The following is a 21133-nucleotide window of genomic DNA, read 5'->3' on the forward strand; positions in this document are numbered from 1 at the left end:
ATAATGCTATTCACCTTGCCCTGCTCCCATACTGTGCCTTCCAGGCACTCCTGGAGGTGAGTAGGGAATGTAGACATATATACATATAGGTTAATGATTTCTATTCCAGCTTCCATTCAAAAATGAGAGTATAGATGTGATAAGTGGCATCCATGTTCACATACCTAACAGTTTCAAATAGTATCATTTTATTTTTGTTTACTTTTATATAGAAATGTGCGGTTCGGTTCTTCTGAAATCCAAAACCCAGCCCAAATCTCTGGAGAAGAGCTGAACAGAACCGAATTCTGGTTCAAATCTTTCCGCAGTTTGGAAATCGTATTTTAAATCCAAATTTAGGGTTTTGGATTCGGGTTGGATTGCAAAAATAAATTTTAGCTGTTTTTATAAAATAAAATAAAATAATTAAATCCAGATCTAAAACCAAAACAGTGAGGCAGTTTATTCAAAACCAATACCCTCCGATGAACTAGAACCAAAACCAAAAAATGAGTCAATGCACATATCTACTTTTATATAAGACCATGTATTGTAGAGTTTTAATTCTTGCGAGGTCCAATGTGATCTTTGAAATGTTTCACTTTGTTTTGCAGAAAAACACAAATATTGAACATTTGGAGGCATAAAGAACTTTTTGGGCTTTATTTATGGCACTTGAAGTCAGTGTAAAGCACGGAGAACTTTACACTGACTGAGTGCCGGTGTAAATTTTTTTCCTCCAATCCGCAGAGAAGTGACGGTTTTGCTTTGTAAATAAAATCTTTTGTATCGGGTGAGGCAAAAAAAACCTCTCAGATTTTAAAGGTTAGCAAACAAGGCATGGCAAATGCTATTCAAAAGTTTAGTACATAATCTAAAAGTGCATGGAATACAGTTTATTTTCAATTTCTTTTTAATATGATTTTGTCATATAGCAGCCTTCAGTTCATTAATGGCTCTTGGTGGATGTTTGTAGACCTCAGCTATCAGATGGCCTTGTTGGCTGTGTAGAGCCTTTTCATGAAGCGGAGGAGGATTGTTTTCTGCCCAGTAACGAAAATTCCGCTTGTTAACATAGCAAGGCAGATGAAAAGTGAACTTTGTAAAGAAATTGCAGCGATAACGCCAGAATGACCCGCTGCGTGACGTGAATCTTCAGAAATCGACTACAAATGTGCATCACAAATGAAGGTCGCCATCTGGATGATATATTCAAAACCAACTGAAAATAAACTGGATTCCATGCACTTTTACATTATGTACTAACATTTTGAATACCCTTTACCATGCCTCTTTTGTTCACCTTTAATATATAGGATTTTTTTTTTTCCTCAACCTTTATTCACTATGGTTGCCTGATACACAAATACTTTAATAACTACAGTATAGAATGTGATTTCTAGCTTTGGAATGTAACATTTGGGATATGCGTAGAAGCTGAAACAGTTATATTTGTTGCTGACAGTGAGCATTACAAAATTTCTTTGATACTGAAATCTGGCTGTAGTAAAGGAAGAGAGATGAGATTATAATGCTTCTTAAGGGGGGTACACACGGAGAGATCCGTTCTTAAAATCTAAGCAATCTGACTAGATTGCTTAGATTTAAACACGGATCTGCCTTGTGTATTCCCCCCAGCGATAGCTATCATCGCTATCGCCGGTGCTAGATTGAGCCTGCATGCATGCAGGCTCAATCTAGCGGGTCGATCACTTCACCGCAGTGTGAAGTGAGTGGCCTCCCATCCATCCCCCCCTCGCTCAGCACATCGCGCTGTTCTGAGCAGGGGGGAAAGATGTGTGCTGAGCGGTCTGTGTTAAGATCGCTCAGCACACATCTCTCCCGTCAGTACCCCCCTTTACAGGAATAAGACATGACTGCTGACCTACATTTATAAAAATATATAACAATGCCATGCATGATATTTAAAGGTGTTATACTGCCTATGTGAGAACGCCCCACTGCAAACCGGTTATGCCCATTCAGTCACAGGTGAAGATGCAACCAAAATGTGTGACGCTGCATTACCCCTGCTTGCTCACTCTTAGTTCCAAACAGTGGCGGTTGCTGTCCGTTGGCCAAACATTGCATGGGGCCACCAAACATTGCATAGGGAGAGGATGGGGGGGTGATTATCACATATAAACATTAGAGATGAGCGGGTTCGGTTCCTCGAGATCCGAACCCCCCCGAACTCCACCTATTTTACACGGTTCCGATGCTGCCTCGGATCTTCCCGCCTTGCTCGGTTAACCCGAGCGCGCCCGAACGTCATCATCCCGCTGTCGTATTCTCGTGAGATTCGTATTGCATATAAAGAGCCGCGCGTCGCCGCCATTTTCACTTGTGCATTGGAGATGATAGCGAGAGGACGTGGCTGCATTCTCTCAGTTTCTGTGTTCAGTGTGCTGCAAATATCTGTGCTCAGTGTGCTGCAAATATCTGTGCTCAGTGTGCTGCAAATATCTACGTTCTCTGCCTGAAAACGCTCCATATCTGTGCTGCATTGTAGTATATAGTAGGAGGACAGTGCAGAATTTTACTGACCACCAGTATATATATATAGCAGTATGATACAGTAGTCCATTGCTCTACCTCTGTGTTGTCAAGTATACTATCCATCCATATCTGTGCTACATTGTAGTTGTGCGCAGTATATAGTAGGAGGACAGTGCAGAATTTTGCTGACCACCAGTATATATATAGCAGTACGATACAGTAGTCCATTGCTCTACCTCTGTGTTGTCAAGTATACTATCCATCCATACCTGTGCTGCATTGTAGTTGTGCACAGTATATATAGTAGGAGGACAGTGCAGAATTTTGCTGACCACCAGTATATATATATATAGCAGTACGGTACAGTAGTCCATTGCTCCACCTCTGTGTCGTCAAGTATACTATCCATCCATATCTGTGCTGCATTGTAGTTGTGTGCAGTATATAGTAGGAGGACAGTGCAGAATTTTGCTGACCACAAGTATATATATAGCAGTACGGTACAGTAGTCCATTGCTCTAGCTCTGTGTCGTCAAGTATACTATCCATCCATATCTGTGCTGCATTGTAGTTGTGCGCAGTATATAGTAGGAGAACAGTGCATAATTTTGCTGACCACCAGTATATATATATAGCAGTACGGTACAGTAGTCCATTGCTCTACCTCTGTGTCATCAAGTATACTATCCATCCATATCTGTGCTGCATTGGTATCCGGACTCCAGGTCGACAGCACAAATGTCGACACACCTTAGGTCGATGCCAATTGGTCGACACACCTTAGGTCGACATGGACAAAAGGTCAACAGGAACAAGGTTGACATGGAAAAAGGTCGACATGAGTTTTTCACGATTTATTTCTTTTTTTGAACCTTTTAATACTTAAAGATCCACGTGGACTACGATTGGAACGGTAAAGTGTGCCGAGCAAAGCGGTAGCGGAGCGAAAGCACCATGCCCGAAGCATGGCGAGCGAAGCGAGCCATGCGAGGGGACGCAGTACACAAATTGGGGTTCCCGGTCACTATACGAAGAAAACGACACCAAAAAACATAAAAAACTCATGTCGACCTTTTTCAACGTCGACCTTGTTCCTGTCGACCTTTTGTCCATGTCGACCTTTTGTCCATGTCAACCTAAGGTGTGTCGACCAATTGGCGTCGACCTAAGGTGTGTCGACCTTTGTGCTGTCGACCCTCAGTCCCAGACCCGCTGCATTGTAGTTGTGCACAGTATATAGTAGGAGGACAGTGCAGAATTTTGCTGACCACCAGTATATATATATATATATATATATATATATATATATATATATATATATATATATATATATATATATACAGCAGTACGGTACAGTAGGCCATTGCTATTGATATATTACTGGCATATAATTCCACACATTAAAAAATGGAGAACAAAAATGTGGAGGGTAAAATAGGGAAAGATCAAGTTTCACTTCCACCTCGTGCTGAAGCTGCTGCCACTAGTCATGGCCGAGATGATGAAATGCCATCAACATCATCTGCCAAGGCCGATGCCCAATGTCATAGTAGAGAGCATGTAAAATCCAAAAAACAAAAGTTCAGTAAAATGACCCAAAAATCAAAATCGTCTGAGGAGAAGCGTAAACTTGCCAATATGCCATTTACGACACGGAGTGGCAAGGAATGGCTAAGGCCCTGGCCTATGTTCATGGCTAGTGGTTCAGCTTCACATGAGGATGGAAGCACTCATCCTCTCGCTAGAAAAATGAAAAGACTTAAGCTGGCAAGAGCACAGCAAAGAACTGTGCGTTCTTCTAAATCACAAATCCCCAAGGAGAGTCCAATTGTGTCAGTTGCGATGCCTGACCTTCCCAACACTGGACGGGAAGAGGTGGCGCCTTCCACCATTTGCACGCCCCCTGCAAGTACTGGAAGGAGCACCCGCAGTCCAGTTCCTGATAGTTAAATTGAAGATGTCACTGTTGAAGTACACCAGGATGAGGATATGGGTGTTGCTGGCGCTGAGGAGGAAATTGACAAGGAGGATTCTGATGGTGAGGTGGTTTGTTTAAGTCAGGCACCCGGGGAGACACCTGTTGTCAGTGGGACGAATATGGCCATTGACATGCCTTGTCAAATTACAAAAAAAATCACCTCTTCGGTGTGGAATTATTTTAACAGAAATGCGGACAACAGGTGTCAAGCCGTGTGTTGCCTTTGTCAAGCTGTAATAAGTAGGGGTAAGGACGTTAACCACCTAGGAACATCCTCCCTTATACGTCACCTGGAGCGCATTCATCAGAAGTCATTGACAAGTTCAAAAACTTTGGGTGACAGCGGAAGCAGTCCACTGACAACTAAATCCCTTCCTCTTGTAACCATGCTCCTGCAAACCACACCACCAACTCCCTCAGTGTCAATTTCCTCCTTAGACAGGAACGCCAATAGTCCTGCAGGCCATGTCACTGGCAAGTCTGACGAGTCCTCTCCTGCCTGGGATTCCTCCGATGCATCCTTGAGTGTAACGCCTACTGCTGCTGGCACTGCTGTTGTTGCTGCTGGGAGTCGATCGTCATCCCAGAGGGGAAGTCGGAAGACCACTTGTACTAATTCCAGTAAGCAATTGACTGTCCAACACTCCTTTGCGAGGAAGATGAAATATCACAGCAGTCATCCTGCTGCAAAGCGGATAACTCAGATTTTGGCAGCTGCAGTGGTGTTAAACGTGTGTCCGGTATCCACCGTTAATTCACAGGGAATTAGAGAATTGATTGAGGTACTGTGTCCCCGGTACCAAATACCATCTAGGTTCCATTTCTCTAGGCAGGCGATACCGACAATGCACACAGACCTCAGAAAAAGAGTCACCAGTGTCCTAAAAAATGCAGTTGTACCCAATGTCCACTTAACCACGGACATGTGGACAAGTGGAGCAGGGCAGACTCAGGACTATATGACTGTGACAGCCCACTGGATAGATATATTGCCTCCCGCAGAAAGAACAGCAGCGGCGGCACCAATAGCAGCATCTCGCAAACGCCAACTCGTTCCTAGGCAGGCTACACTTTGTATCACCTCTTTCCATAAGAGGCACACAGCTGACAACCTCTTACAGAAACTGAGGAACATCATCGCAGAATGGCTTACCCCAATTGGACTCTCCTGGGGATTTGTGATATCGGACAACGCCACCAATATTGTGCGTGCATTACATGTGGGAAAATTCCAGCACATCCCATGTTTTGCACATACATTGAATTTGGTGGTGCAGAATTTTTAAAAAAACAACAGGGGCATGCAAGAGATGCTGTCGTTGGCCCGAAGAATTGCGGGCCACTTTCGGCATTCAGCCACTGCGTGCCGAAGACTGGAGCACCAGCAAACACTCCTGAACCTGCCCTGCCATCATCTGAAGCAAGAGGTGGTAACGAGGTGGAATTCAACCCTCTATATGCTTCAGAGGATGGAGGAGCAGCAAAAGGCCATTCACGCCTAAACATCTGCCTACGATATAGGCAAAGGAGGGGGAATTTACCTGACTTAAGCGCAGTGGAGAATGATTTCAACGTTGTGCAAGGTTCTGCAACCCTTTGAACTTGCCACACGTGAAGTCAGTTCAGACACTGCCAGCCTGAGTCAGGTCATTCCCCTCATCAGGCCTTTGCAGAAGAAGCTGGAGAGATTGAAGAAGGAGCTAAAACGGAGCGATTCCGCTAGGCATGTGGTACTTGTGGATGGAGCCCTTAATTCGCTTAACCAGGATTCACGGGTGGTCAATCTGTTGAAATCAGAGCACTACATTTTGGCCACCGTGCTCGATCCTAGGTTTAAAGCCTACGTTGTATCTCTGTTTCCGGCAGACACAAGTGTGCAGAGGTGCAAAGACCTGCTGGTGAGACACTTGTCAAGTCAAGCAGAGTGTGACCTGTCAACAGCTCCTCCTTCACATTCTCCCGCAACTGGGGCTGCGAGGAAAAGGCTAAGAATTCCGAGCCCACCCACTGGCGGTGATGCAGGGCAGTCTGGAGCGAGTGCTGATATCTGGTCCAGACTGAAGGACCTGCCAACGATTACTGACATGTCGTCTACTGTCACTGCATATGATTCTGTCACCATTGAAAGAATGATGGAGGATTATATGAGTGACCGCATCCAAGTAGGCACGTCAGACAGTCCGTACGTATACTGGCAGAAAAAAGAGGCAATTTGGAGGCCCTTGCACAAACTGGCTTTATTTTACCTAAGTTGCCCCCCCTCCAGTGTGTACTCCGAAAGAGTGTTTAGTGCAGCCGCTCACCTTGTCAGCAATCGGCGTACGAGGTTACTTCAAGAAAATGTGGAGTAGATTCTGTTCATCAAAATTAATTATAATCAATTCCTCCGTGGAGACATTCACCAGCAATTGCCTCCAGAAAGTACACAGGGACCTGAGATGGTGGATTCCAGTGGGGATGAATTAATAATCTGTGAGGAGGGGGATGTACACAGTGAAAGGGGTGAGGAATCGGACGATGAGGAGGAGGTGGACATCTTGCCTCTGTAGAGCCAGTTTGTGCAAGGAGAGATTTTTTGGTGGGGGCCCAAACCAACCAGTCATTTCAGTCACAGTCGTGTGGCAGACCCTGTCGCTGAAATGATGGGTTTGTTAAAGTGTGCATGTCCTGTTTATACAACATAAGGGTGGGTTAGAGGGCCCAAGGACAATTCCATCTTGCACCTCTTTTTTCTTTAATTTATCTTTGCATCATGTGATGTTTGGGGCCAATTTTTTTGAAGTGCCATCCTGTCTGACACTGCAGTGCCACTCCTAGATGGGCCAGGTGTTTTTGCCGGCCACTTGGGTCGCTTAGCTTAGTCATCCAGCGACCTCGGTGCAAATTTTAGGACTAAAAATAATATTGTGAGGTGTGAGGTGTTCAGAATAGACTGGAAATGAGTGGAAATTATGGTTATTGAGGTTAATAATACTATGTGATCAAAATGACCCCCAAATTCTATGATTTAAGCTGTTTTTGAGGGGTTTTTGAAAAAAAAACACCCGAATCCGACAAAAAATTTTCAGGGTGGTTTTGCCAAAACTCGTCCGAATACAAAACACGGCCGCGGAACCGAATCCAAAACCAAAACCTGAAAAATGTCTGGTGCACATTACTAATAAACATACATGTAATGAATATATGTGGTGGCTGCCTTACACTGGGGAACGGTACACAGTGCGTTTCACAGCCACCTCCTTACCCAGGACTCAGTATTCAGTTTCACATCTCCTTCCTCTACAAGCCCATCCCCAGACTCGTACAGTACTCCTACAGAGCCAGAGGGAGTCTGGAGGCAGGCTTCTAGAGGAAGGTGAAGTGACAGAAGCCAAATGCTGGGTCCCAAGTGCAGCGGCAGCTGTGAAACATGCTGTTTTGCCTGGGGTAAGGCAGAATGCTTTTAGCTATTTATTAAATTAATCTAACAACACCTACAATCAAAAGAGAGTTAAAGAATTATAGTATGGTGGCTAGAAAAAGACTAGCTGAAATCCAGCAGCAATCCCCAAGCTAATCAAACCAATAAGTAAAACCAATCCAAACTACCAGCCAAACATAGATATCCACTCAGACCTTCTACCTTGACTACCCACCGTGAAGGGTGGTGATGTTGCCCCCTGAAGGGTGGTTCAGCATATATAACTATAAATGAAGGCGAGTGCCCCTGTACAGCACCAAACCAACTAAAACTGCGACTACTAACTCAAACACAGTAAACCTGACACTCTTTTCTGCTAAAACAAATAGCTAAATAATAATATCCGCTAACAACCATAAACCTAGACACAAATGATAATAAGCTAGTAAAGGAAAGGTATGGGAAGGTAAAAGGAAAGAATCTGTATAAAACCAGTCCCTGCTAGAACTATCCACTGTCACCACCCTCTAGCCTTCCTATTGGTACACAACCTGTCGTGCCATCGTGATCCTCCCCCAGCCCAGGAAGTTGAACGCCCTCGAGTCCAAATATTGGGGGAGTAATTCAGAATTGATCACAGCAGCAAATTTGTTAGCAGTTGGGCAAAACCATGTGCACTGCAGGTGGGGCAAGTATAACATTTGCAGAGAGAGTTAGACTTGGGTGGGTTATTTTGTTTCTGTGCAGGGTAAATACTGGCTGCTTTATTTGTACACTGCAATTTAGATTTCATTATAAACACACCCCACCCAAATCTAACTCTCTCTGCACATGTTATATCTGCCCCCCCCCCCCTGCTTCCCCTCCTGCAGTGCACATGGGGCCCAATTCAGAGTTGATTGAAGCAGCAAATTTGTTAGCAATTGGGCAAAACCATGTGCACTGCAGGGGGGGGGGGGGGGCAGATATAACATGTTCAGAGAGAGTTAGATTTGGATGGGGTGTGTTCAACCTGAAATCTAAATTGCAGTGTAAAAAATAAAGCAGCCAGTATTTACCCTGCACAGAAACAAAATAACCCACCCAAATCTGGTTTTGCCCATCTGCTAACAAATTTGCTGCTGTGATCAACTTTGAATTACCCCCATGGTTTTGCCCAACTGCTAACAAATTTGCTGCTGCGATCAACTCTGAATTACCCCCATTGTCATTACGTTCTACAAATACTGCAAATAGTTATCTTAAAGGAAATATTGTGCAACCTGTGGAGAGTGATTTGTAAAGTGCAGAATGCCCCAAAATCACTGTTATGCACCGTTCTTTAGTGCTTTCATAACTTGTAGTAATAAATGTATCACTTATGCCATTTGTGCATACAATCCACCCAATGGTATTGCGATTAGTGCAGCGGTATTTTGCTAAGAGAATTTGTTGCAGACACACAGCCAGATGACTTTTGCACAAAGGCACCTCTTTTTTCCACCTACTGTAGTAAACACATAGGGGGTATCTTTCTAATTCTGTGTTTAGGTATAACTACTGTAAAATGGGGATGTGACTACATTTGCCAGATTGTGGGTGCACATGAATGATAGGTGTAAACTTTGCTTCAAGTCCTTCTTACTATCATTCATAGTCACTCCATACATTTTATTGGTTTCATTATATACCTACTGTAGAACACAGGTTCTCAAACTCTGTCCTCAAGACCCCACACAGTGCATGTTTTTCAGGTCTCCTCACATAATCACAAGTGAAATAATTAGCTCCACCTGTGGACCTTTTAAAATGTGTCAGTGAGTAATTAATACGCCTGTGCACCTGCCGGGCTACCCGCAAAACATGCATTGTGTGGTGTCCTGAGGACTGAGTTTGAGAACTATTTGCAGTACTTGTAGAACGTATTAACAATATTTGGAATGGAGGGCATTAAACCTCCTGTGCGAGGGGCGGATCACTATGGCATGACAGGTTGTGTACCAATAGGAAGGCTAGACGGTAGTGACAGTAGATAGTTCTGGCTTGGACTGGTTTTAGACTGATTCGTTCCTTTTGCCTTCCCACCTTCACACCCCTTTCCTTTTCTAGCTTATTTTCGTTTGTGTCTTGGTTTATGGTTGTTAGCGGCTATTATTTGTTAGCTATTTGTTTTAGCGGAAAGAGCGGCAGGTTCACTGTGTTTGATTTAATAGTCGCAGGGTTAGTCGGTTTGGTGCTGTTTAGGTGCACTCACCTTTGCTGACTGTTATATATGCTGAACCACCCTTCAGGGGGCAACATCATCACCCTTCAGGGTGGGTAGTCAAGGTAGAAGGTCTGAGTGGATATCTATATTTGGCTGGTAGTTTGGATTGGTTTTACTTATTGGTTTGGTTTGATTGTTGCCTAGAACACTGACTTTGGGTCTCTTTATACATCAGTCAATTGTGTGTTTTTGAATGTTTTTTAATTGTTTGCTTCATGTTTTTGAGGACTACCTTGCTTTATAAAAAAGAAACAAATGTTAAATTATGATTTAACCTTGATATCATGGGGGAGATTAATAGTTGTTGTTTTTTTAGGTGCTCTAAGTATTGTGCCCCCAACGGAGCTGTCCAATTGCTGCCTGCTGCAATCACACACGATCAGGGCAACAATTGAATGGGCACACCTTAACTTAGAGCGCCCAAAAAACAACTGAATTTCCCACCTAGTGATTCATTTGAAGATAATTCAAATATTTATTACTCCTAATCTCCTGTTTAAAGTGACGGGAGATCTGGGGGGAGGTGATATGTTTCTTGTATCGCGCTTGTCACACCCAGAGTCCAGAGTAATGGGCGCAATATGGAAAGTCCTGTTTGTGCGCTCAAATGGGTCACTTTTCACTAATTTCTGGTCACCACCACGGGGGAGAGCGAGCTAAAATTCCAGCATCAGCAGTCGATCGCCATCTACTGGCAGTGGCAAGAAAAACAATTGAATATACAGTATGATACTGTAATTCATTGTAGGTTCAATTACAAAAATAAAGAAAGCAAACCATCTTTAATGCAGTGATACTACTGTATGTATACTTTATATTAGCATTTAAGTCTCTCTAGGAGTACAAAGGTACTATTCATAATGGGTTAATTACTTGCTTTAATTTTGGTTCCACAAACATGTTCCAAATCAAAATTACAAGCTTAAATAGCTCTAATAATGTATTCACTGTAATAATGCCCTCATCTCATTACCCTCATTACCTTCTATCCTTTCTACTTTATGTGTATACAATGCAGCAACAACATTTGATGACCTTATTTAACTTCCCCTCTGGGAACATTGCCCTTCGGTCACATGATATTGTTGCATACTACCTTAACTGTGTTGCATTCAAAAGTATTTTCCAAACCTTAAGTAACCTCTGATTAACCCTTAGCAAAGTACTAATTGTTTTCTAAACAGCAAGTTAATATATTCTGCATTTTTTTTTAATAAACCGGTGATTCATGTTTCAGAGTTGTCATTTTTTTTTTCAGGTTATTTGAAAGATACAACTAAACAATCGTTGAATAAAACTGGATTCTCGAGTGAGGAGGTTGCAGTAACTGGGATTTCCAAAAAGGCAAGTACTGTAGTCAACTTAAATTTATTTGTATATAATTAAGTAAATATCTGTTAAATTTGATGCCCCTCTAGAACTCAGAAGAAAAAAAGGACCATAATTGAAACATTTACTAAATTTTACTGGTGTGCTTTCAAATGTAAATGATTTGGAGTTCAAATGATTATTTTCATAATTGACTATCTTATACAATTAAATGGTTTGCATGATGTAAAATAATACTAAGGCAATGTTTTATGGCTTCCTTACATTACATTTTTATATAAATAAATATATTATATTTATATAAGTAAATACAGTGGGGATTGAAAGTTTGGGCACCCCAGGCAAAAATTCATTTTAATGTGCAAAAAGAAGCCAAGAAAAGATGGAAAAATCTCCAAAAGGCATAAAATTACAGATTAGACATTCTTATAACATGTCAAAAAAAGTTTGATTTTATTTCCATCATTTACACTTTCAAAAGAACAGAAAACAAAAAATGGCGTCTGCAAAAGTTTGGGCACCCTGCAGAGATAATACCTTGTACTGCCCCCTTTGGCAAGTATCACAGCTTGTAAACGCTTTTTGTAGCCAGCCAAGAGTCTTTCAATTCTTGTTTGAGGTATCTTCGCCCATTCTTTCTTACAAAAGTCTTCCAGTTCTTTGAGATTCCTGGGCTGTCTGTGACGCACTGCTCTTTTAAGGTCTATCCATAGATTTTCAATTATGTTGAGGTCAGGAGATTGTGAAGGCCATGGCAAAACCTTCAGTTTACGCCTCTTGATGTAATCCACCGTGGATTTTGAGGTGTGTTTAGGATCATTATCCATTTGTCGAAGCCAGCCTCTCTTTAACTTCAGCTTTTTCACAGATGGCATCAAGTTAGCAACCAAAATTTGCTGGAATCTTATTGAATCCATTTTTCCTTCTACTCGTGAAATGTTCCCTGTGCCACTGGCTGCAATACAACCCCAAAGCATGATTGATCCACCCCAATGCTTAACAGTTGGACAGAGGTTCTTTTCATTAAATTCTGTGCCTTTCCTTCTCCAAATGTACCTTTGCTCATTCCAGCCAAAAAGTTCTATTTTAACCTCATCGGTCCACAGAACTTTATTCCAAAATGCTTCAGGCTTGTCTATATGTTCATTTGCAAACTTCAAACGCTGATTTTTGCGGTGAGGACGTAGAAGAGGTTTTCTTCTGATGACTCTTCCATGAAGACCATATTTGTACAAGTATCTCTTTATAGTGGAATAGTGTACCACAACTCCAGTGTCTGCCTGATTTTAGTGGAGGGATCGTGCAGTCAAACGTGGATTTTGACTTGCTTTTCTCACAATCCTACGAGCTGTTCTGTCTGATATTTTTCTTGGTCTTCCAGATCTTGCTTTAACTTCCACTGTTCCTGATGACTGCCATTTCTTAATTACATACCGAACAGAGGATATGGGCATCTGATAACGCTTTGCTATCTTCTTATAGCCTTCTCCTGCTTTGTGAGCGTCAACTATTCTCAGTTGCAGTGTTCTACACAACTGCTTAGAGGAACCCATGGTGCTGATTGTTGGAGCAAGGTCAGATGAGTCTGGGCTTTTAAAACCTTTGAGATTGACATCACCTGGTCTTTCCAGATGATGATTGAGAATAATCCATGACACTGCCAGGTCTCAGCTGTCCAAAGGGGGCAATACAAGGTATTAACTCTGCAGGGTGCCCAAACTTTTACAGACGCCATTTTTTGTTTTCTGTTCTTTTGATAGTGTAAATGCTGGAAATAAAATCAAACTTTTTTTGACATGTTATAAGAATGTCTAATCTGTAATTTGATGCCTTTTGGAGATTTTTCTATCTTTCCTTGGCTTCTTTTTGCACATTAAAATGAATTTTTGCCTGGGGTGCCCAAACTTTCGATCCCCACTGTATAGTTATAATAGATTTTTAATGAAAAGTGTTTTATTTTCTTTACAAGACGTATTTAGAGGGGGGGGGAAGTTGGAGTGGGTAATGGTAGATGCCAGGAGGGTCTACCGAGAATTACACATTGAAAGACGAAAACGGATTAATAATGACAAGCTGTGTTTTCGAATTTTCTTCCCTGTAACACAAATAAATAAAGAAAAAATGTTTAGAATCCAATTTTAAGATCAATACGTCCAAGAAGCAGCGGCTCCTACTTGTTTGGAGGAGGGGGGTTGCCACTGGCCATGCCGCCTGGTCTGAAGAGGAGGAGAAAAGATAGATATCCACATCTGCCCGCCTGGTCCCAGCACTTGCACTAAGGATCTGGCAGGTGCCAGGATCAGCGCAAGCGCACAAGCATCGGCGTGACTGTGCATGCGCAAAACACTGGCTTCTATGGACTGCATCAGCTGCAGCCCATAGAAGACGTCTAGGTCTGACGATAAGGCAGGGAGTGGCTTCCCACTGGAAGCACACTGTCTGTAAATCACAACCCGGACTAGCAGTATCAGAGGGAGAAAACACCTTCCCCTGGGGCTGCCTGTCCTGTGTGTGACTGACAGGTAGCACTTCTAGTAGGAAGTCACTGCCAGTCATAGTGTAGCCTGTGCAGGCACGGACTGGCTCAGTGAGGTGGCAAATTTTACTGCAGGGGGCTGCAGTTCTGTATCCCATAAGTAAAATCCATCACTGCATCCAAGTTGTATTTAATCATATAAAATTGTTTTGCATCTATACAGTTTAAAGCCTCAATAAAAAAATATAATAAAAAAGTATGTGCTAAATTCAGTTGAGCATCCCAAGATGCAATTTTGGCATGGAAGCTTGGCAGCAAAAGGGTTAAGGCCAATTTATAATGTCAAAAATAATTCCTTACCATATAGATATGTGCCGGGCTCTTTCAAAGTCAACCTATAGCCCTCATTCATTAGAGGAAGCCATATTATGGGCTGCACCAATGTCACATGGGTACAGGCTATCACTCTCTATTACTGCCTCCTATTGAATTGATAGACTGCATTATATAAAAAATTGAAAGCCTCCATTATGTGCACGTGACAAGTGCAATTTAAGCCTTTAGATAAAGCCCTGCTCTTGGGACATATTCTTATCTGTAACTATGTATTCACTGTAGATGCTCTAGAAGCTTTCTTATCGTCAAGAGTTTTTTTTATTCAATTGCACTGGGAAAAGAGATCACACTTAATGTGTCACTGGGCAGACTGAGATTCTATGATATTATATGGTGTTAGTGGTAAAGGCCATAGATAAGTGTTATCATATTGCGAGCATTGGCTATTATTCCATATAAATCTAAGCCATCAAACACATTATGCCTCTCCAATTGAATGTATTATTTAGCCATCTATGGTAGATCCCATATCAGATTTGTGCCAACAAGATTTTATTCCATCATTAAATACTAACCTGACAAATGTAATCTATTGATATCATAAATAATTAATGTCAGATTGTGTTGCACGCTTTTTATGTGTAAATATGCAACTGTATAGATTTTCTTTTTTCTATTCAGCCAGTTCAAAACCAATAAATTGTTATAGTTTTGGACACAGCTGCCTTATCATGAGGTTGAAAGTTACTGGTAACCACTTTCATGCTATTACATTGTATTGTGAAGATCACATTAAATCTTGATTTAGTCTACAGATACTCTATGAATTATTCATTGTTATTACGATTCACGTTTTCCTATTTGTTTTTGTGGGCTTATTGTCTGTAGGAACAATTGGTAAATGCTTTGCATTCTAAGTGAATTGCTGACTTATGGAGTGGTACACTGCTATCTCGTATGTTTTACACACAGCTGTTGAAATGTTAGCTCAGTGCTCTAGTTCAGTATACATCAATCATATGGAGAGTATTGCGGTTCGGATAACATTGTCAGCTACTTGTGACCTTGTACAGTCAACTTGGTGTGCATGTGTCCCAGACTCTAATATGTAGATTGTTCATACGTAAAGAGTGGCAGAGATTTGGGCAAACTGTATCTCATGGTGGAACAAACCATATGAAATTTGGAAATACAATCTTTCAGTTACAGTGCCCAGTGTGCTCTGTACTGTATTTGTAAATTCAACATTTAGCATTTTGTGGAATCAATAGTTTATAAATAGATCTGGGACAACAGTGATGTCAATTGATTCTGCTTTGTGATACATTTTTAATTCCTAGTGGAGTAAAGCTGAATTCTAAATGAATTCTATGTGGGACACTTGGGGCCACATTCTGTCTGGGCAATGTGCGTTAACTCAGATTGGAAATGATTCTCATGTCTAATTGTTAGCTTTAACAAATTATGTCTCCCACACTGTGTAAAAGTGAGTATGCTTTATAAATAATAATATATAAATAAATGGTGTCTTCATTTTACTGATTAGAGATTAAATGCTCCCTACAGATTACTGACATTTTTTGTACTGTGTGGTCTTATATTTGTAAAAAAGGTTAAACTGTTTCAGGCTTCAGTGCCTTAACAACAATGGGGGAATTCAATTCCAGGTGAAGGCTGCAAATTGCTGATGCCATGGAATGTAAATGGCATTCCATGGCTACCGCAACCCCCCCCCCCTCTCCCCCCACACACACACACCTTCCCACTATGGGGTAGCAAACAGTTTGTGTGAGTAGGCTGCCAAATAGAGAGGCTTCTGCCACACTGATTCGTCCAGGTGGATGACTTCACCCCTACTCGAATTCCTCCCGATGTGCTTGATGGGTAGTTGTGTGTCTTTGCAACGTGCATGCTTCGGAATTGTGCAGAAGATGCAGAGTAGAGGCATATGCATTTTGGTTGCATTACTTTTTATGACTAAAAAGGTATAACTGGGCTGTAGTGGGGCATTCTCTTTAAGGCAAAGGTTACTGAGGGCTATGTAGAGCCAGAGCAAAGCATAGATACTCCTGTTTGCAGTTATAACTTTTGCACCTAGTATTGATTGCAGCTAGTGCTCACTGATTGTGATGCTAGTGGCAGATCACCTCTGCATACTGGTGCCTAGATGAATTGTCTCCCATGCATTCTGTGAGAGAGCAAATAAAGACCATTTTCCATCCAACTCTGTATTTACTTAAGAATTGGCTTCAGTTCGTACCTGAATGCAGCAGTAAAGTTAGTAGCAATCATTTTTCAAATCCTGTGACTATATCCGTAGCATGGCATTCTCTTTACAGTGGGCAATTTATATGCAAAATTAAAGAATATTATAAACCCACAATTGGACTTTGACCCTTAACGACCTCCCACCATAGATCTATGTCCCGTTATGCTGAGCCTAAGGACAAAAGGACCAAACAACAGCGGATAACATTGTCAATAGATCAGAATCCCAGGCAGGTACGCCCAACATATAAGAATGTGTAAATGTCACACAGAAAGGTTGCATCAACTTCTAAAAGAACGCTGAGGCTCCAAAATCATGCCTGCCCATCAAGTGGCTTGTCTCCACTTACTCCTCCAAAGATTTTTGATTGGTGCTATTGCGCTGTAACATCATTTCTTGTTTTATTTATTTTAAATAAAGCACCTTTTGCCTGTTGCTATAACACCATTGTAGCTAGAAAATACTTACAATATTTGGTGCCTCTGTGTGGAGAAACACGTTAGAATTGTGGGTATACTTCTCTAGCAGCTGGCCACTGCATTATGCCATCTCATTTATACAGTACAGTCTGCTTCTACAGCTGTAAGCAGACATTCAGTGACCAGACTGTAATGAGGAGCTCTCAACTACAGTAGTACACAGTGGTGCCTTGTGTTTATAACCTGTTGTCATATCTGCAGTTGCAGGTTACCACCTTATTACTGCAAGCCACCTAACCTTTAACCAGATCCAGTGTCAAACTGAGGCATAAATGGCCCACTGGGGGAATGTAGTGGTAGGGGCCCATGTTTATAAGTGTGGACAGTCTCCTGAAGGGGTGTGGACAGAACCCACATTGGTTGCCTAACCATGAGAGAGTGCATGGGCTGGGCCCCTTGACAAATGTATATAGTAAATATTGCTAATGCATGCATGATAATGTACCAGAGTAATACACTATAGTCCTGTGCAGTATAAGGTAACATGTATAATGTACAATTCAAGTGCACAGTCTGGAACCTGATCCATAGTGGATGGGAAGGGCCCCTAGACAGTGGTGGTTTCCCCTGTACCCCTGTGGGCCAGTCCAACCCTGACCAGATCTGAGGGAAGGGCCCTTGGCTATTATCTGGAATATCCAGTGCTTACAGCCTGCTATTAGAACTACAGCTACTGATTGGTTTTTAGATTTTGGAGAAGAACCTTTACAGCTATAAGCTGTGATATGTATTACACAGCCCGTTCATAAGCAAGGAGCTGCTGGTTGACGTTCACAGTCTGTGTTTCATTTGTGGGACCACAATTGCTAACAGCCATCTGTGTACCCAGTGCCTGGATCTTTTATTAACAATTTGGAGAACTCTCCTAAAGTTAACAGCTTCCTCATTTCTTTCGTTAAAGTAAATCATATTGAGATTACCTCTACTGGGTTCATTTCAAGGAGCTTTTAATTGCAGATACTGCATTTGTTCTGATATTAAGTTTATATTCACAATTTTCGGTTTAAATCTTCATTATTTTTTTAAACTGTTATATTGATGGTTATTATTGAATATGAGTTGAATGTGTTCAGTTACAATAAATAAAGTACGTGTATATAATCCATACCAGCCTCCAGTATAATAAATATAGGAACGGGTGCAACTCACTTTGTCATGGTTATTATTTTAGTAATATTTGGAGAGACCACAGAAGCCTCTACAAAAGAGTCCTGTAGTCCTGTACCTATTCTATTTTTTGTCAGAAATTAATTTGAATATTATGCTCATTGGTTAATCTATGTATTTATTGGTGCCATCAGGCCTACAATATTCATTTCTTTGCTGTACAGTATATCCCAGTGTCTGCCCATCAAGGGCCTTATCTTCACTTACTCACTCATAGAATTTTGCTTTGTGCCAGTCTACTCATCATCTCTTGTTTTATTTGTTGTAAGTAAAGCAATTTTTTCCCTGTTACTATAACACCATTGTCGATTGAAAAAAGAATACCTAGAATATTTGGTATCTCTATACTCACACTCTCTCCGTATTTATGTATGTATGTCCCAAGAGAAAGTTCAATGATTACTTTTTAATCCATTAAAGAGACACCTCTGTGTAATACCATAGCAGCAGGTCTTTTAAACAGTCTTTAAAAAACATAATAATAAATGAATGTGACAACAAAGCAGGAAAGAGCTGGGCTGCCATTCTCTCCTTTTAATTGTCTGGTTTCTAAATTGTCACAAATAACGAGTTGCTGACTTTAAGCTTATACAGTAATTTAGTAGTATATTATTGAACATATTATTAGTATGCTTCCAAATGGGATCAATACGTGATCCCGCCGCACGGGATCCTGGCGGTCGGAATACCGACACCGGGATCCCAACTGGCACAATCCCGACTGGGGGGCGAGTGCAACGCAGCCCCTTGCGGGCTCGCTGCGCTCGCCACGCTATGGGCACAGTGCCTCGCTACACTCGGCACACTAATTTATTCTCCCTCTATGGGTGTCGTGGACACCCACATAGGGAGAATATGTCGGGATTGTGGCGGTCGGGATCCCGGTGACGGTATACCGACCGCCGGGATCCCGTCCGGCGGGATCTTGACCGCATCCCTACCAAATAAAGGGTAATATATAGGGAATGTCAGTGGTTGATGGGTTTCAAAGGAAAAATGTTGTGGCAGGTTTAACTAAATAGTGAAATGGGTGGTCTTCAGTATGCCGGCTGTCGGGATCCCGGCGCACAGTATACCAGCGCCGAAATCCCGACAGCCGGCATACTGACACTTATTCTCCCTCGTGGGGGTCAACGACCCCCCTGGAGGTGCCCGTAAGGGGCTCATTTGCGCTCGCCACACTGTCGGTATGCCGGCGGTCGGGCTCCCGGCGTCGGTATGCTGGTCGCCGGGAGCCCGACCGCCGGCATACCATACTACACCCGTGAAATGCGTTGATCATGTAGAACACATTGGCAATGCGAGAAGATAGCCGGAGATGTGTGATGCAGGACCATGTTGTATGAACACTGGATCACAGCTTAGTAATATTTTTTATATAGTTTGATAATGATATCTCAAACAAAACAGAATAAGGTTTAAGTTGGCTAGGTTGACTGATATCTACTACTCTGGCATCATTAACTACACTCTTAGTGTGGGTGGTTGCAAAGAGGGCAACTAAGAAATTTGGTAGAGTAATGACCGCAGTATAGGTCAGATCAGAACGTCATGTAAAAGGGCACAGTGTTGCTCCAAGCCTTGAAATGGAACTGTTGTTTGAGTTGGCCATAAATGTACCCACAAAGGCTTTTGATGAGTTTTGCAGCTTTCTGTAACACATGAAAAATGGATTTGGGGTCACAAATTGTCCGATGCGCCAAGCAAAAAATAACCAGATTCAATGTGTGAACTTGACAGGTACTTTACATCACTACTCGCTGAGGCTGGATTATAGGAGGGGCAACAGGAGCGGCCATACTGGGGTCACCACAGATTAGGAACCCCCAAGTACTTTCCCCTGATTCAGTCACCAGCACTGCTCATAAAACCGCAGCACTGCATTTAGCTGTGTCTCCGTTCTACCTCCCTCTTTGGCCGCAGAGGAGCTCCTCACACTACACAGGTCAGTCTTGCGGGAAGTCAAATCCCACGAGACACTGTCCCAGAGCCACCTGCGACCACTGATATGGTGAAGCATGAAAGGGATTCAGTGCTCTATCCTGGTGGTTCCCTGCTCTGTCTCTGGCTGAAGGTGTGCTGTGTGAGGTGTGGTGTGGTGTGGTGAGGTGTGCTGTACTGTGGGGGGTGAGGGGGATGTGGTTTCACATCAATGTTATTAGTGGGGACCCCCACAACTTGGTTGCCCTGGGCCCCCACAAACCTTAATCCGGCACTGACTCAGTGCTGCTTTTAATGATCAGATGCTCAGATCCGCTGAGTATTGGCATAGCTCCCACTCATACTCTACACTCAGTTTTGAAAAACAATGACAAAAGCTGTGTTGACCCTACTCTCACTCAAATGTGACTATGATCTATTTACTAAACCTTGGATGGAGATAAAGCGGACAGAGATAAAGTACAAACCAATCAGCTCCTAAATGCCATGTCACAGGCTGGGTTTGAAAAATGACAGTTAGGAGCTGATTGGCTGGTACCTTATCTCCGTCCAAGGTTTAGTGAATAGACCCCTTAATCTGTCTGTGTAAATGGACCACTTCTACTTAGAGTGTTCATAAAGAAACAATACGATGGGTTGCAGTGTTGGACTGGGGCATGAAGGGCTCACCAGGGGAATGCAGTGATAGGGGCCCATACTTAGTGGTGTGGCCAGCCTACAAATGTGGTGTGGCCAGCCTCCACATAGGCTTGAAATACACAATAGTCTAGTGCAGCGTAATGCAACATATCTGCCATGTATAATACAAGTTCACAGTCTGGAACCTGATCCCTAGAGGAAGGAGTTGGCCCTCAGGCAGTGGGGCCTACCGGTGGTTTCCCTGGTACCTCTGTGAGCCAGTCCGACCCTGATGGGTTGGTCCAATCAGGATTTTCTAGACTGGAAACCTGTGATTTTAATGTTAGAATGGGTTACAAGGAGCTGGGCAAATGTATTGTTATACTGGATTTCTCTGTTAATAACCAAGTCAGGTTT

At 42.4% G+C, this 21133-nt stretch overlaps 1 protein-coding gene across 11 annotated transcripts in view; it reads left to right on the forward strand.

Annotated features, from left to right (window-relative positions):
• The window catches only part of RALYL (RALY RNA binding protein like), a 1174022-nt gene that overhangs the window by 300775 nt on the left and 852114 nt on the right, over positions 1-21133 (forward strand). For all 11 annotated transcript variants that reach the window (XM_063924013.1, XM_063924021.1, XM_063924012.1 and 8 more), the window contains one exon: positions 11360-11445. The gene's annotated coding sequence lies outside the window, so the exon portion shown is untranslated. The remainder of the gene's footprint in view (positions 1-11359; positions 11446-21133) is intronic.

The sequence above is a fragment of the Pseudophryne corroboree genome, chromosome 5 (genome assembly GCF_028390025.1).
Source record: "Pseudophryne corroboree isolate aPseCor3 chromosome 5, aPseCor3.hap2, whole genome shotgun sequence".
NCBI lineage: Eukaryota > Metazoa > Chordata > Amphibia > Anura > Myobatrachidae > Pseudophryne > Pseudophryne corroboree.